This window comes from Apium graveolens, chromosome 3 (assembly GCF_009905375.1).
Source record: "Apium graveolens cultivar Ventura chromosome 3, ASM990537v1, whole genome shotgun sequence".
NCBI lineage: Eukaryota > Viridiplantae > Streptophyta > Magnoliopsida > Apiales > Apiaceae > Apium > Apium graveolens.
Window position 1 is genome coordinate 213,740,892 of NC_133649.1, and position 16,928 is coordinate 213,757,819.

The following is a 16,928-nucleotide window of genomic DNA, read 5'->3' on the forward strand; positions in this document are numbered from 1 at the left end:
GTGATAGTGCAGAAGACATGACGTACAAAGTAAATCTGTAAATGATAAACACATAACAACACTTAGCAAATATTCGATTTCATTTTAAAACACTATATGAATCGGGTCTTTATTCATAAGTGGCTCCCACTAGTTTATCTAATTTATTCAACCCCCAACGTGAAAAATTAAGCATTCATAATGCTAGTGGGAATAGGGATCCTACATTCCATTACACAACCCCGGCTATGGCACGAACCGCCATGTAATGTTCAATAGGAAGACAACTCTTATCAATTACATCTAATGTTATTCCCTAATCAAACTTTAGCCTCTTGAATAATTGAGTCACGGCTGTGGCACGACAAACTCAATATTCTAAGTCAAGTCTAACCCAACATTAAGGCCCACGACTGTGGCATGTACCGACCTTTAGATTCTTATTCAATGTACACATCTCTATGTAATAGACAAGTATTTCTTATTTTGAAATCAAAGCCCTCGGCTGTAGCACGAACCGACAATGATTCAAAAATAAGAACTACTTTTCTATCATGTTGGAAGGCTATGACCGACACAAGCCCGTTGTGTCATTGGCCAATTACTACTTGATATTATTTAATCACTCCATTAGTTCCGTCTCGGAAAAACAAATCCAACGATATATTGCACGCCTAAAACGGAGTTACGAAACTCCCAGAAATCAAATTTAAAAAATAACAGACGGGCTATAACGCATTACAGGAACGCGTTACTAGCTCTGTAACGCATTCCGGTGATGCGTTACAACCCTTTTAAGCGATTAAAAGTTGTAACGCATTCCGTGAATGTGCCATAGGGTGTAACGCATTCCCGGAATGCGCGACACGCCCCCCCCCCCCCCCCCCCCCCCCCCCCGCGCGTGCGCCGTACGCGCCTGCAGCAGCCGCACCTGACATCCTCTCCCGTGTCTGTCTTCTTTCTTACTCCGTGCATCACAGTACAGCCACATCAGTTGCAGATATACAAATATATATACATACTTACAATATCATATATATATATATATATATCTTTATTTAATAACGAATTTTAATTGCAACAACTTCAAAAATTCATAATAAAAAATCTATACATCATAAAATTATGAAAAAAATACCCAGACGATCTACAACACTTGTAGAACCCTGATCAACATTCAAAATTATTCTGAGAAACGATTTCTCATCAGACAAAATTAATCCATGATATAACTTGTAAAAATCATAATTAATTCATACAAGCACATAAAATTCTGAAATTTTTACCACAGATCTATATGCATACAACCTAAGCTCTGATGCCATTGTTGCATTTTAATCACAGCGGAAGCATGTAAAAGCACTTTTACACATACAAAATCCAAATAAAAGCATATAAATCGTGGTAAAAACATAGGGATCGATTACTAACCTTTAATATGCGATCCAAAAGCAACGTTCGGAGATCCTTAGCAGCTGCTCCTCAAACGTGAAGCACTCCACCGGTATCCACCAAGAAAACGACGTTAAGGAGGAGGAGGAGGTGGAGAGAATTAGGTTTTATAAAATTTTGGGGTTAGAATAAAAATAGGGTTTATAATAGTATATTTATAGGCAAAATTTTCAGCTGAAATTTTCTCATAAAATATTATTATTATTATCCCATTTATTATTCTCATTAATCATTAAAACACCTTTTAATTATTAATCCTTTTTCTAAACACTTTAGAAATAATTCTCTCTCTTGATTTAATTTCCAAAAATTAAATTCTTAATTAAAAATATTAAGAACTTTTCTTAATTAATTTATAATCAATTAAATCTCATTTAATCAATTATTAAATTTGCCAATTAATTATTTATTTCACAAATAAATAATTATTTAGCCATTATTAATTAATTCCTCCACCATTAAATCATTCTCTTTTTATGGTGTGACCCTGTAGGTTCAATATTAAGCCGGTAGTAGAAATAAATAATAATAAAACTATTTTATCATTATTTATATAAATTCTCTAATTTATTAAATATGATTAATTAATTAATCACATTTATTCTACATCGTGAGGGATACTTCTCAGCATATCGCGACTATCCGGATAATACAAATTCACTGCTTAGAATACCAAGAACCTATTCAGTGAATAGTTACCGTACAATAAACTCCTTCTACCCTATAATGTCCCGATTAAATACAAGGCATGGATCTCGTGTCAAGCCTATCAAATTTAATCACTTGCTTACCATTTACTATGCTTAGTTCTATGCAAATTAGAAACTCCTTTCTAATTTCATTCACTCTGGCCAGAGATTCCTGAACTAGCATAAGTGGATCAGCCTTGAACATTCTCTTCCTTCACTGAAAGGGGTAGATCCTTTATTGATCATACACTATCTTCGTGTACAAATTCCTATACCCTGTAGAGCCCTAATAATTGTCCCTAGAGACTAAGAACTAAACCAAAGCATAGTTCAGTGTACACAAGATGACTATGATGACCTCAAGTCTAAGGATACTTGTACAACTATCACTATGTGAACAACTGCTGACACGAGAGTGAACTCCATCAGTTGTTCAGCTGGGCGAGTCATGTTCAGTGAACTTATTCTATAATAAGCACCTACATACTAGCTATAGTGTCACCACACAAATGTCTATGAGAACAGACATCCTTCATAATGAAGCAAGCATAGTATGTACCGATCTCTGCGGATTATTAATTACCAGTTAGTAATCCTACGACCAGGAACTATTTAAGTTTAGAGTTATCATCTTTTAGGTCTCACTATTATGATCACATCATAATCCATAAAAAGCTTTACTCTAAACTATGGTATATCTTATTTAAACACTTAAATAGATAAAGCCCGTAATAAAAACAAAATAAGTCTTTTATTAATATCAATGAAATCAAAACAGATTACACAGGAAGTTATTCCTAAATCCTAATACATGATTGGACTTAGGACATATTCCTTTCAGTAGGTTCAATATTAAGCCGGTAGTAAAAATAAATAATAATAAAACTATTTTATCATTATTTATATAAATTCTCTAATTCATTAAATATGATTAATTAATTAATCATATTTGTTCTACATCGTGAGGGATACTTCTCAGTATATCGCGACTATCCGGATAATACGAATTCACTTCTTAGAATACCAAGAACCTATTTAGTGAGTAGTTACCGTACAATCAATTCCTTCTACCCTGCAATGTCACGATTAAATACAAGGCATGGAACTTGTGTCAAGCCTATCTTATTTAATCACTTGCTTTCCCATTCACTATGCTTAGTTCTATTTAATGTAAATTAGAAACTCCTTTCTAATTTCATTCACTCTGGCCAGAGATTCCTGAACTAGCATAAGTGGATCATCATTGAACATCTCTTCCTTCACTGGAAGGGGTAGATCCTTTATTGATCATACACTATCTTCGTGTACAAATTCCTATACCCAGTAGAGCACTTATAATTGTCCCTGGAGACTAAGAACTAAACCAAAGAATAGTTCAGTGTACACAAGATGACTATGATAACCTCAAGTCTAAGGATACTTGTACAACTATCACTATGTGAACAACTGCTGACACGTGAGTGAACTCCATCAGTTGTTCAGCTGTGTGAGTCATGTTCAGTGAACTTATTCTATAATAAGCACCTACATACTAGCTATAGTGTCACCACACAAATGTCTATGAGAACAGACATCCTTCATAATGAAGCAAGCATAGTATATATCGATCTTTGCGGATTATTCATTACCAGTTAGTAATCCTATGACCAGGAACTATTTGAGTTTAGATTTATCATCTTTTAGGTCTCATTATTATAATCTCATCAAAATCCATAAAAAGCTTTACTCTAAACTGTGGTATATCTTATTTAAACACTTAAAATATATAGAGCCCGTAATAAAAACAAAACAAGTCTTTTATTAATATCAATGAAATCAAAACAGATTACATAAAAGTTATTTCTAAATCCTCATACATGATTGGACTTAGGACATATCTCTTTCAATCTCCCACTTGTACTAAAGCCAATCCTCTAGTATCTAATACCCATCTTGTCTTTATGACGATCAAAGTGACTTTGAGAAAGTGGCTTTGTGAGTGGGTCTGCTACGTTGTTATGTGTGTCAACTCTCTCGACATTGATATCTCCTCTTTCAACAATCTCCCTAATCAGATGAAAGCGCCGCAGGACATGTTTGGAATTTTTATGAGACCCAGGTTCCTTGGCTTGTGCTATTGCTGCGTTGTTATCACAATACAACATAATAGGCTCTTCAATGCTATGAACAACTCCCAACTCAGAAATAAATTTCCTCATCCAAACGGCTTCTTTTGCAGCCTCACTTGCAGCTATATATTTTCCTTCCGCTGTGGAGTCAGTCGTTGTAGACTGTTTGGAACTCTTCCAACTAATCGCACCACCATTCAGAGTAAACACGTACCCTGACATGGATTTGCTATCACTTTATGATTAAAAACTAGAGTCAGTATAACCCTTTATTTTTAACTCAGATTCACCACCAAAAACAAGAAAAATGTCCTGAGTCCTTCGCAAGTACTTAAAGATGTTTTTCACTGCTTTCCAGTGGTCTTCACCTGGATTGGAGTGATATCTGCTCATCACACTAATTGAATAAGCAACATCAGGCCTTGTACATAACATCGCGTATATGATAGATCCTATTGTTGAAGCATAAGGAATCTTACTCATACGCTATCTTTCCTCAGGTGTCTTATAAGACATTTTTTCGGAAAGGGACACTCCATGGCTCATCGGTATGAGACCCCTTTTGGAGTTTTCCATGCTAAACCTTTTAAGCACTTTCTGGATGTATGTACCCTGGGTAAGACCTATCATTCTTCTAGATCTATCTCTATAGATCTTCATACCAAGAATGTAGGATGCTTCTCCCAAGTCCTTCATGGTGAAGTTCTTTGATAGCCATACTTTGACTGATTGCAGCATCGGTATATCATTTCCTATAAGAAGTATGTCATCTACATACAATACAAAAAATGTTACCGCGCTCCCACTAACCTTCTTGTAGACATATGGTTCATCTATGTTTTTGATAAAACCAAACTCTTTGATTGTCTCATCAAAACGGATGTTCCATCTACGAGAAGCTTGCCTTAAACCATATATGGTTCGCAGCAGCTTACACACTAGGTGTTCATTTCCCTTGGAAAGAAAACCCTCTGGCTGTGTCATATACACTTCCTCCTCAAGTTCCCCATTGAGGAAGGCCGTTTTCACGTCCATTTTCCAGATCTCATAGTCGTAGTAAGCAGCAATCGCAAGCAAAATCCGAATTGATTTTAACAGGGCTACAGGCGAAAAAGTTTCATCAAAGTCAATCCCTTGCCTTTGTTTGAATCCTTTTGCCACGAGCCTGGCCTTATAGGTCTCCACCTGGCCATCTGCTCCAATCTTTCTCTTGTATACCCACTTGCACCCAACAGGCTTAACACCTTCAGGCGCCTCAACCAGAGTCCATACTTGGTTGGTATACATAGATTCCATTTCAAATTTCATGGCACTATGCCATTTCTCTAAGTTAACACTACTCATAGCCTCATTATAGGTCACAGGTTCGTCATCATAAATGATTGACAACTCATTGCCATTCTCAATGACAAGGCCATAATACCTCTCAGGTTGGCGAGACACTCTCCCTATCCTATGAATGGGCTGTTCCACAGAAGGTTGTTCAGTCTGAACAGGTGTTTCCACTTGATCCGTAGTAGTTTGTGCTTCTTGAACTTCATCAAGTTCAATTTTGCTCCCACTATTTCCTTCAAGGATAAACTCCTTTTCCAAGAAGGTAGCATGTCTGGAGACAAACACCCGATGATCGGTGTAAAAGTAATACCCCAAAGTCTCTTTAGGATATCCCATAAAATTACATTTTACGGATCGAGATTCCATCTTATCTGGGTCAACTTTCTTGACATAAGCTGGACATCCCCAAATCTTAACGTGTTTAAGACTCGGTTTCCTTTCTTTCCATATCTCATATGGAGTTTGAGGAACAGATTTGGAAGGCACTTTATTCAGTAAATATGCTGAGGTTTCCAATGCATAACCCCATAGGAATACTGGAAGATTCGCATAACTCATCATGGACCGAACCATGTCTAACAAAGTTCGATTTCTCCTTTCAGATACCCCATTCAACTGTGGAGTATATGGAGGAGTCCACTGGGAGACTATACCATTTTCTTTGAGATAATCTAGAAACTCTCCACTCAAGTATTCACCACCTCGATCTGATCGAAGAGTTATAATACTTTGTTTGGTTTGTTTCTCCACTTCATACTTATATTCTTTGAACTTTTCAAAGGCTTCAGACTTGTGTTTATCAAATACACATATCCGAATCTAGATCTATCATCTATGAAAGTAATGAAGTACGAAAATCCACCCATGGCTTGCGTAGACATTGGTCCACATACATCTGTGTGTACCAATCCTAGCAAATCTGCAGCCCTCTCTCCATGTCCACTAAATGGAGATTTGGTCATTTTACCCAATAGACAAGACTCGCATGTAGGATATGATTCAAAATCAAAGGGTTCAAGTAACCCTTCCTTATGCAATGTCCGCAGTCTATTTTCACTAATATGACCTAGCCTACAATGCCATAAATAGGTCAGATTTTCATCATCTCATTTTTTTTGTGAGTTTGTTCAATCTGAAGTAAATCATTCTCTACGTCACATACATACAGACCATTATTTAAAATACCACGTCCATAAAGAATATTATCTCTAAGAATGGAACATTCATTATTCTTAATAATAAATGAAAAACCATCCAAATCCAACATAGGAATAGAAACAATATTCCTCACAATAGAGGGAACGTAATAACAATTATTCAGAATAATAGTCTTGCCCGTAGGCATATGTAAACTAAATGATCCTACAGATATGGCCGCAATCCTTGCTCTATTTCCCATACGTAGAATCACCTCATCTTTTTCAAGAGTCCTACTTCCCTTTAGTCCTTGCAATGAATTGCAAATATGAGAACCACAGGCGGTATCTAATACCCAAGTAGAAACTTGACCTAGTGACATATTAACTTTGATCATGAACATGCCTGAATCAGAAGCGGTAGTCTCACTACCCTTCTTCTTCTTCAATTCTGCAAGGTAAACCTTGCAGTTCCTCTTCCAGTGCCCCAACTTGTTACAGTGAAAACAAACAGCTAAATTAGGACCAGTCAACTTGTGAGCATCTAGTATGCTCCGGAGTGATAGTGCAGAAGACATAACGAATATAGTAAATCTGTAAATGATAAACACATAACAACACTTAGCAAATATTCAATTTCATTTCAAAACACTATATGAATCATATCTTTATTCATAAGTGGCTCCCACTAGTTTATCTAATTTATACAACCCCTAAGTGAAAATTAAGCATTCATAATGCTAGTGGGAATAGGGATCCTCCATTCCATCACACAACCTCGGCTGTAGCATGAAACATCATGGGATGTTCAATAGGCAGACAACTCTTGTCAATTACATCTTATGTTATTCCCTAATATAACTTTAGCCTCTTGAATAATTGAGTCACGGCTGTGGCACGACAAACTCAATATTCTAAGTCAAGTCTAACCCAACATTTCGTACAATTGAATCAGTCTCCAACGGCCCATGGCTGGGGCACGTAACGACCTTTAGATTCTAATTCAATGTACACATCTCTATGTAATAGACAAGTATTTCTTATTTCAAAATCAAATCCCTCGGTTGTAGCACGAAACGACAATGATTTAAAAATAAGAACCACTTTCTACCATGTTGGAAGGCTATGACTGACACAAGCCCGTTGTGTCATTGGCCAATTACTACTTGATATTATTTAATTTTAGAGGGATTATATTACGTTACAATCATAATCATATTATAAAGAGATTCTTCCTTTTAAATTAAATATTTCAAATTAATAATCGATAATCAGATGATTCCCAGATCGGGTGGAGCATTGTCAAGAGGCGTCACTTAATAACCCTTTCTTACAGATAGAAATATGTTGTTGACAGAATCATCCTTTCTCTCAATATTGAACATTCATATTTAATTACGTGTTTCATAAACACAAGAATCTCATGATTGTATTCATAATATTATTGTTAAGGCAAGAAACGATTCCTATTCTAGATTTTCTAGAGCACGCCTTATAATGATTTAATTTCACCTAAATCTATCATCGCATGGTAAACATAGGCATATATCTCATATATTAAACAAGTAAGCATGCAAGCAATTATCATGTCACACATTGATATAATGATGTACTAATTTATTATAACATCTAAAAGCAATTAATATAATTAAAACATGCTTTAAAACATTTTCGAGAATATAAACAGTTCAAAACTATTATATAAAAAATATTTGACAACTCCATTAGATCCGTCTCGGGAAAATGAATCCAACGATATATTGTACGCCCAAAACGACGAAACTCCCAGAAATCAAATTTAAAAATAACAGATGGGCTGTAACGCATTACAGGAATGCGTTACAAGCCCTGTAACGCATTCCGGTAATGCGTTACAACCCTTTTAAGCCATTAAAAGGTGTAACACATTCCGTAAATGCGCCACAGGGTGTAACGCATTCCCGAAATGTGCGACACCCTTTCTTCTTCGTTTCTACGCCTGTCAGAACAGCCGTCGCCGCCGCACTATTACTGCTGTTATCTCTTTCGGTGCCTCACCAATCACATCAGCATAAAAATACACAGCAGATGCTTTAACATATATATATATATATATACTAACAAATTTATATATATATATATATATATGTTTATTTAATTACGAATTTAATTAAAACAACTTCAAAAATTCATAACAATTAATCCATACATCATAAAATTATGAAAAAAATACCCAGACGATCTACAACACTTGTAGAACCCAGATCTACACTCAAAATAATTCTGAGAAACGATTTCTAATCAGTCATAATTAATCCATGATATAACTTGTAAAAATTATAATCAATTCATACAAGCACATAAAATTCTGAAATTTTTACCACAGATCTATATGCATACAACCTATGCTCTGATACCATTGTAGGATTTTATCTATCACGGAAGCATGGTAAAATAATTTTACATATATAAAATCCAAATAAAAGCATATAAATCGTGATTAAAATATATGGGATCGAGTTCTAACCTTTAAAAGCGATCCAAGAACAACGAGCAGAGATCCCTAGCAGCTGCTCCTCAAGTGTGAAGCACTCCACCGGTATCCACCAAGAAATCGATATAATGAAGAAGGAGGAGGTGGAGAGAATTAGGGTTTTGTAAATTTTTAGGTTGAGGCAAAAATAGGGTTTATAATGGTATATTTATAGGCAAAATTTTCAGCTGAAAATTTCCCATAAAATATTATTATTATTAACCCTTTATTATTCTCACTAATAATTAAAACACATTTTAATTATTAATTCTTTTTCTAAACACTTTAGAAATAATTCTCTCTCTTGATTTAATTTCCAAAAATTAAATTCTTAATTAATAATATTAAGAACTTTTCTTAATTAATTTATAATCAATTAAATCTCATTTAATCAATTATTAAATTTGCCAATTAATAATTTATTTCATAAATAAATAATTATCAGCCATTATTAATTAATTCCTCCACCATTAAATCATTCTCTTTTATGGTGTGACCCTGTAGGTTCAATATTAAGCCGGTAGTAGAAATAAATAATAATAAAACTATTTTATCATTATTTATATAAATTCTCTAATTCATTAAATACGATTAATTAATTGATCATATTTATTCTACATCGTGGGGGATACTTCTCAGCATACCGCGACTATCCGGATAATAAGAATTCACTTCTTAGAATACCAAGAACCTATTAAGTGAGTAATTACCGTACAATCAATTTCTTCTACCCTGCAATGTCACGATTAAATACAAGGTATGGAACTTGTGTCAAGCCTATCTTATTTAATCACTTGCTTTCCCATTCACTATGCTTAGTTCTATTTAATATAAATTAGAAACTCCTTTCTAATTTCATTCACTCTTGCCAGAGATTCCTGAACTAGCATAAGTGGATCAGCATTGAACATTCTCTTCCTTCACTGGAAGGGGTAGATCCTTTATTGATCATACACTATCTTCGTGTACAAATTCCTATACCCAGTAGGGCCCTTATAATTGTCCCTGGAGACTAAGAACTAAACCAAAGCATAGTTCAGTGTACACAAGATGACTATGATGACCTCAAGTCTAAGGATACTTGTACAACTATCACTATATAAACAACTGCTGACACGTGAGTGAACTCCATCAGTTGTTCAGCTGTGTGAGTCATGTTCAATGAACTTATTCTATAATAAGCACCTACATACTAGCTATAGTGTCACCACACAAATGTCTATGAGAACAGACATCCTTCATAATATGTACCGATCTTTGCGGATTATTAATTACCAGTTAGTAATCCTATGACCAGGAACTATTTGAATTTAGAGTTATCATCTTTTAGGTCTCATTATTATGATCTCATCACAATTTATAAAAAGCTTTACTCTAAACTGTGGTATATCTTATTTAAATACTTAAAATAGATAGAGCCCGCAATAAAAACAAAATAAGTCTTTTATTAATATCAATGAAATCAAAACAGATTACATAAAAGTTATTCCTAAATCCTCACATATGATTGGACTTAGGACATATCTCTTTCACATACTTGGTTTTATTTATTCGTTATAAAGACTATGTTTGTTATATCATGTTTTCATCGGACCCGCGCTGATGATGAGTCCGATTATGGGCTAATCGTTATCGTGGGGTTCTAGAGGATTTATTTATGATTTCTTTAGTTAAATTGTTTGATACCTTAGTATGTGGTGATTGTATGATATCCTAGTATTGGTTGTGCGTATCCATCTTATGAGCGTCACGAACTTATAAGATAGTGTGTTAATTCTTAATGAAGCAAAAGTGAATTTAAGGATTTAGAACTTGCCATGCTAGCATAGGTTCATGTAGTTGTTATGCATGATGTGTAGGTAATTTTAACCATCTTACTTGCCCTGTGTAATCAAGATAGATAACTTGTGCTTAAACTGTTATGTTGTCAAATTCTATAGACATATAGGGTCTCAATATAATTGGTGTCTATTTAGCTTCTATCTCTTTTATGGATGTCTGGTAGTATGGTACTTGTGCAACGAAAGTTGGCGTTTATCAGTTTCGTGTTATCTGATTAGTGTCATCACCATTGCATGCTAAGGTTAAGAACAATAAGGCTATTGAATGAAGTATTTAATGAAGTTAAAATCCCATGTTTGTCATATATATTAATTCAGTCAATATTAATCTCGTGGTTATAATTATTAGTTTAATTCTTAGTTATAAACAACCTCAATTTATTATCGTCTTAGCATTGAATAATAACCGTACATTGTTGCTTAAGTGCGTGAATTGATTAGTTAACCAATACAAACTCTATGGGAATGAACTAGAAAAAATTCTATACTACTTGCGAACTCGTATACTTGCGTGTATTATTAGCGCGTGTTTAGCGAATAACAAATTTTTGGCACCGCTATCGGGGACTGCAGTGTTAATTTATAGTTTATGTGCTTTCCATCAGTGGTCGTTAAAGTTCATTGACTCGGATATTGTTACTTATCTGTTTTCTTATCTTATTTCAGGTACTCTAGCGAGGGTGTATGCATACGCGTTCGCGTACTCGTAAGAGAATACTGGATAAAGCCGAGGAAGAAGTTGTGGTAGTTAGTAAGGAAGTTTTCGAGGAAGAAAAGAAGGTAGAAGAAGAAGAAGAGAGAGTTGAAGAACCAGCTTTAGTAGAGATGGGTGATCAAGCGGAAAATCCTAAGGCTTTGATGGACTATTCTCAACCTAAGATTAATGACATTCAGTCAAACATCATCAGACCAGCCATCAGGGCTAACACTTTTGAGATCAAGTCAAGCATAATTCAGATGATACAGAATTTTGTTCAGTTTGGGGGTTCTCCTACTAAAGACCCCAACATGTACATCAGGGATTTCATCGAGATCAGCGACACTTTTAAGTTCAATGATGTGACTGAAGATGCTATCAAGCTACGCCTCTTCCCATTTTCTCTGAGGGACAAAGCTAAATGCTGGTTACACTCTCTACCAGCAGGATCTATCACCACTTGGGAGGATCTTGCGCAAAAGTTTCTCACTAAATTCTTCCCCATGGCGAAGATTGCTGCAATCAGGAATGCTCTTACCCAGTTTGCTCAGCAAACAGGAGAATCTCTGTGTGAGGCTTGGGATCTATATAAGGAGATGCTAAGGAAGTGCCCACACCATGGCATGCCTGATTGGATGATTATCAACTGTTTCTACAATGGATTGGGTGCTACTTTTATACCCATGCTTGATACAGCATCAGGAGGAGCCCTGTGGGCTAAGACCAACGATGAAGCTTATGAACTTATTGAACTGATGGTTGCTATTGAGTACCAGAATCCTTCCCAGAGACTATCTCAGGGAAAAGTCGCAGGAATTCTGGAGTTGGACGCAGCAACTGCTATCGCTGCCCAACTTAAGGCTTTGACGATGAAGGTAGACACTTTGGCTAATTATGGAGTTAATCAAATCGCTAGTGTCTGCGAGCTTTGTGTTGATGCCCATGAGACTAATCAGTGCGCAATTTCTAGTGAATCAGCTCAGTTTGTGAGCAACTTCCAGCGATCGCAGCAACCAGTGCCAACCACCTATCATCCCAACAACCGCAATCATCCTAATTTCAGCTGGAGCAACACTCATAATTCGGTTCAACAGCCTTATCGGCAATATCCAGCTAAGCAGTACAACCCCCTTGGTTTTCAGCAACCACAATATGCACCTAGACAGTAACTCCAGCTGCAACAAGCCAATGAAAAATATGAATTAGAGGAGTCGCTAGATAACTTAGAGACAGTCGCTCTTACGGAGGAATGTATCATTGTACAGCAACAGAAGTTGCCTCCGAAGCTTAAAGATCCAGGCAGCTTCACTATTCCGTGTACTATTGAAAGAGTGTCTTTTGACAGATGCTTATGCGACTTGGGAGCTAGCATCAATCTGATGCCTTTGTCAATCTTCAAGCAGTCAGACTTGCCTGATCCAAAACCGACTTATATGACCTTGCAGTTGGCCGACCGTTCTATTACATATCCGCGAGGTATTGTGGAGGATGTCTTGGTCAAGGTTGATAAACTCATCTTCCCTGCTGATTTCGTAATTCTTGATTTCGAGGAGGATAAGAAGATTTCCATAATCTTGGGAAGACCTTTCTTGGCGACTGGCCGAACCTTGATAGATGTGCAGAAGGGTGAGCTCACAATGTGAGTTTTGGATCAGGATATTACTTTTAATGTGTTCAACGCTATGAAATTTCCTACGGATAATGAGGAGTGCTTAAAAGTGGAGTTTGTCGATTCAGTGGTTATATCGGAAATTGATCAATTGCTAAGGTCTGATGCCTTAGAAAAAGCCTTGTTGGGGAATTCAGATAGCGAAGATGATGAAGGTGAAGAACAATTGCAATATTTGAATGCTTCTCCCTGGAAAAGGAAGATTGATATGCCTTTTAAATCTCTTGGAATGGAGGAATTGAACAAAGCTCCTAAACGCCTCAAGCCATCTATTGAGGAAGCTCCCACTCTTGAGCTTAAGCCTTTACCTGAGCATTTGAGGTATGCGTTTTTAGGTGATGCATCTACTCTGCCTGTTATTATTGCATCTGACCTTTTAGGTAGTGATGAGGAAAATCTTTTGAGGATTCTGAGAGAGTTCAAATCGGCAATTGGCTGGACTATAGCAGATATCAAGGGAATCAGCTCTTCTTAATGCATGTATAAAATTCTGCTAGAGGAAAGTAGCAAGCCTACGGTCGAGCAGCAAAGAAGACTTAATCCAATCATGAAGGAGGTAGTGAAGAAGGAAATTTTTAAGTAGCTAGATGCAGGGATCATCTACCCTATTTCTGACAGTTCATGGGTAAGTCCGGTTCAATGTGTGCCAAAGAAAGGTGGAATTACTGTGCTAGCAAATGAGAAGAATGAGGTTATTCCTACTAGAACAGTCACGGGGTGGAGAGTTTGCATGGACTATAGGAAGCTGAACAAAGCCACTAGAAAGGATCACTTCCCTTTGCCTTTTATTGATCAGATGCTCGACAGGTTGGCTGGTCATGATTATTATTGTCTTCTGGATGCTTACTCGGGTTACAATCAGATTTGTATCGCTCCAGAAGATTAGGAAAAAACTACCTTCACATGTCCATTCGGCACTTTCACCTTCAGACAAGTTTTTTTTGGTCTTTGTGGTGCGCCAGCCATATTTCAGAGATGTATGATGGCCATCTTTTCTGACGTGATTGGCCAGAATGTGGAAGTGTTCATGGACGACTTCTCAGTCTTTGGCAATTTGTTTGATGAGTGCTTGCAAAATCTGGGACACGTTCTCAAGAGGTGTGTTGAGACCAATCTGGTTCTCAATTGGGAGAAATGTCACTTTATGGTGCGACAGGGCATTATTCTCGGACACAAAGTTTCTAGTAAGGGTCTTGAGGTGGATAAGGCCAAGGTGGGGGTCATTGAGAATCTTCCTCCACCTATTTCTGTTAAAAGAATTCGCAGTTTTCTTGGTCATGCGGGAATCTACAGGCGATTCATCAAAGACTTCTCTAAGATTTCGAAGCCATTGTGCAGTCTGCTAGAGAAAAATGTTCCTTTCAAGTTTGATGACGAGTGCCTCATAGGTTTTGAGACATTAAGGAAGAGTTTAATCACGACATCGATCATAACTACACCTGATTGGAATGAACCTTTTGAGATGATGTGCGATGCAAGTGACTATGCATTTGGAGCAGTTCTTGTTCAGAGGAAGAACAACATATTTCATGTGGTTTACTATGCTAGTGAGACCTTAAATGGTGCCCAAATGAATTATACTACTACAGAGAAAGAGCTTTTGGCTATTGTCTATGGTTTTGAGAAATTTTGATCTCATTTACTTGGGACTATGGTGACAGTTTTCACTGATCACGCTGCAATTCGATATATCATCTCAAAGAAGGACTTGAAGCCTAGATTGATTAGATGGGTTCTTTTGCTCCAAGAATTTGAACCAGAGATCAAGGACATAAAGGGAACGAAAAATCAAGTCACTGATCATCTCTCGCGTTTAGAAAATCCTAATGCTACTTCATTGGATAAGACATTGATAAATGAGTCTTTTCCCGACGAGCAGCTGTTTGGAGTGCAAGAAGAAGAACCATGGTTTGCAGACATTGTGAACTACCTTGTGAGTAATATCATGCCTCCTGATTTATCTTATGCTCAAAGGAAGAAGTTTCTACATGAAGTAAAGTGGTATATGTGGGATGAGCCATTTTTTTTTCGACAAGAAGCTGACCAAATCATCAGGAGATGTATTCCTTACAGCGAAATGGGGGGGATCTTGCGAGATTACCACTCAACGTTTTATGGAGGACATTATGGTGGAGAAAAGACAATGGCTCGTGTTCTTCAAGCAGGTTTCTTTTGGCCAACCTTGTTTAAAGATGTTCATCAATTCGTTTTGATATGTGATCAATGTCAACGTGTGGGTAATATGTCCAAAAGGGATGAGATGCCTCTTAATGTGCTTCTCGAGGTTGAGGTCTTTGATGTTTGGGGAATTGACTTCATGGGGCCATTTGTCTCATTTTGTAACAATCAGTATATCTTGTTGGCGGTTGATTACGTGTCAAAATGGGTTGAAGTTAAGGCGTTGCCAATGAACGATGCGAAAGTGGTGCTTAATTTTCTTCACAAGCAGATATTCACAAGGTTTGGAACTCCAAGAGTCATAATTAGTGATGAGGGGTTGCATTTTTGCAATCGTAAGTTCACTGCTATGATGAAAAAGTATAATGTTTATTATCGCATTGTTACGGCTTATCATCCTTAGACAAATGGTCAAGCTGAAGTATCTATGTGGCGCCCCAAAACCCGGGGTTAGGAGTCTCGGAAGCCACGCTATCTAAACTCACAAAACTCACACTACAATATGTAAATACTCACGCTTCACGACCCCACACTTAACACATACACACTACAGGTTATTGTCTTGGAAACGAACCATCATTACTAGAGAAATTTTATTACAACCCAAATGTAATTAGTCTTACCGGGGGTGACCTTTAAGTAAGGTTAATCCGCCAGCCGAATATACGCTTCTTATTTCTTATTTTACATAAACCATACTTATAAATAAGCCGAACTATAAATAACTGAAAACTAATCCAGCTTATTCCGACTACTTGAGGTACTGCACTAAACAATCTACGGAACAGCTGGCCATTTTCTACCCGTTTCCTGGTTGTGGTTCTCATGGCAGGCATCTTGATTCACTGTTGTGTTGTGTCAATTTAAGAAAATAAGTGTGAGCTAAGATGCTCAGCATAATAATGTACAGTATGAAAATGACTGTATAATAACATCATATATTATATATATGATTTATTTAAAAGTAGATTTCTCGGTGTCCCATACCTTCTTATGAGAATAATTATTTTAAGGGGTTTTTATAACCTGCGAATACCTTCATAGTAATCCCAGCACCTAGGCTTGGGTTACGGTATTGCATATCCATTCCAATTGGAAGATTTTGGACATCTCACAGGAGCCACTACATACGATGATCAGTCATCCTACGGAAAGTAACCTTCTTTACTAGTAAAAGGACTAATATCGTCATCTCTCGGGTATCACCCTGGCCGCATTCGGGCTACGTGTCCCATTTTCGGGTATACACATACTTCACAAGTTCCTGAGTACACAAAGTACCTTCGCCTGCGGTACCTTTGGTAGCCCATCCAGCACATGTAGTACCAGAGT

At 36.8% G+C, this 16,928-nt stretch overlaps 1 non-coding gene across 1 annotated transcript; it reads right to left on the reverse strand.

Moving 5' to 3' along the window:
- Positions 1–12,267: 12,267 nt before the first annotated feature.
- On the reverse strand, positions 12,268–12,374 carry LOC141715264 (small nucleolar RNA R71). The gene has a single exon (XR_012572031.1). It is a non-coding gene; the product is annotated as a small nucleolar RNA R71 (small nucleolar RNA).
- Between the last annotated feature and the right edge of the window lie 4,554 nt (positions 12,375–16,928).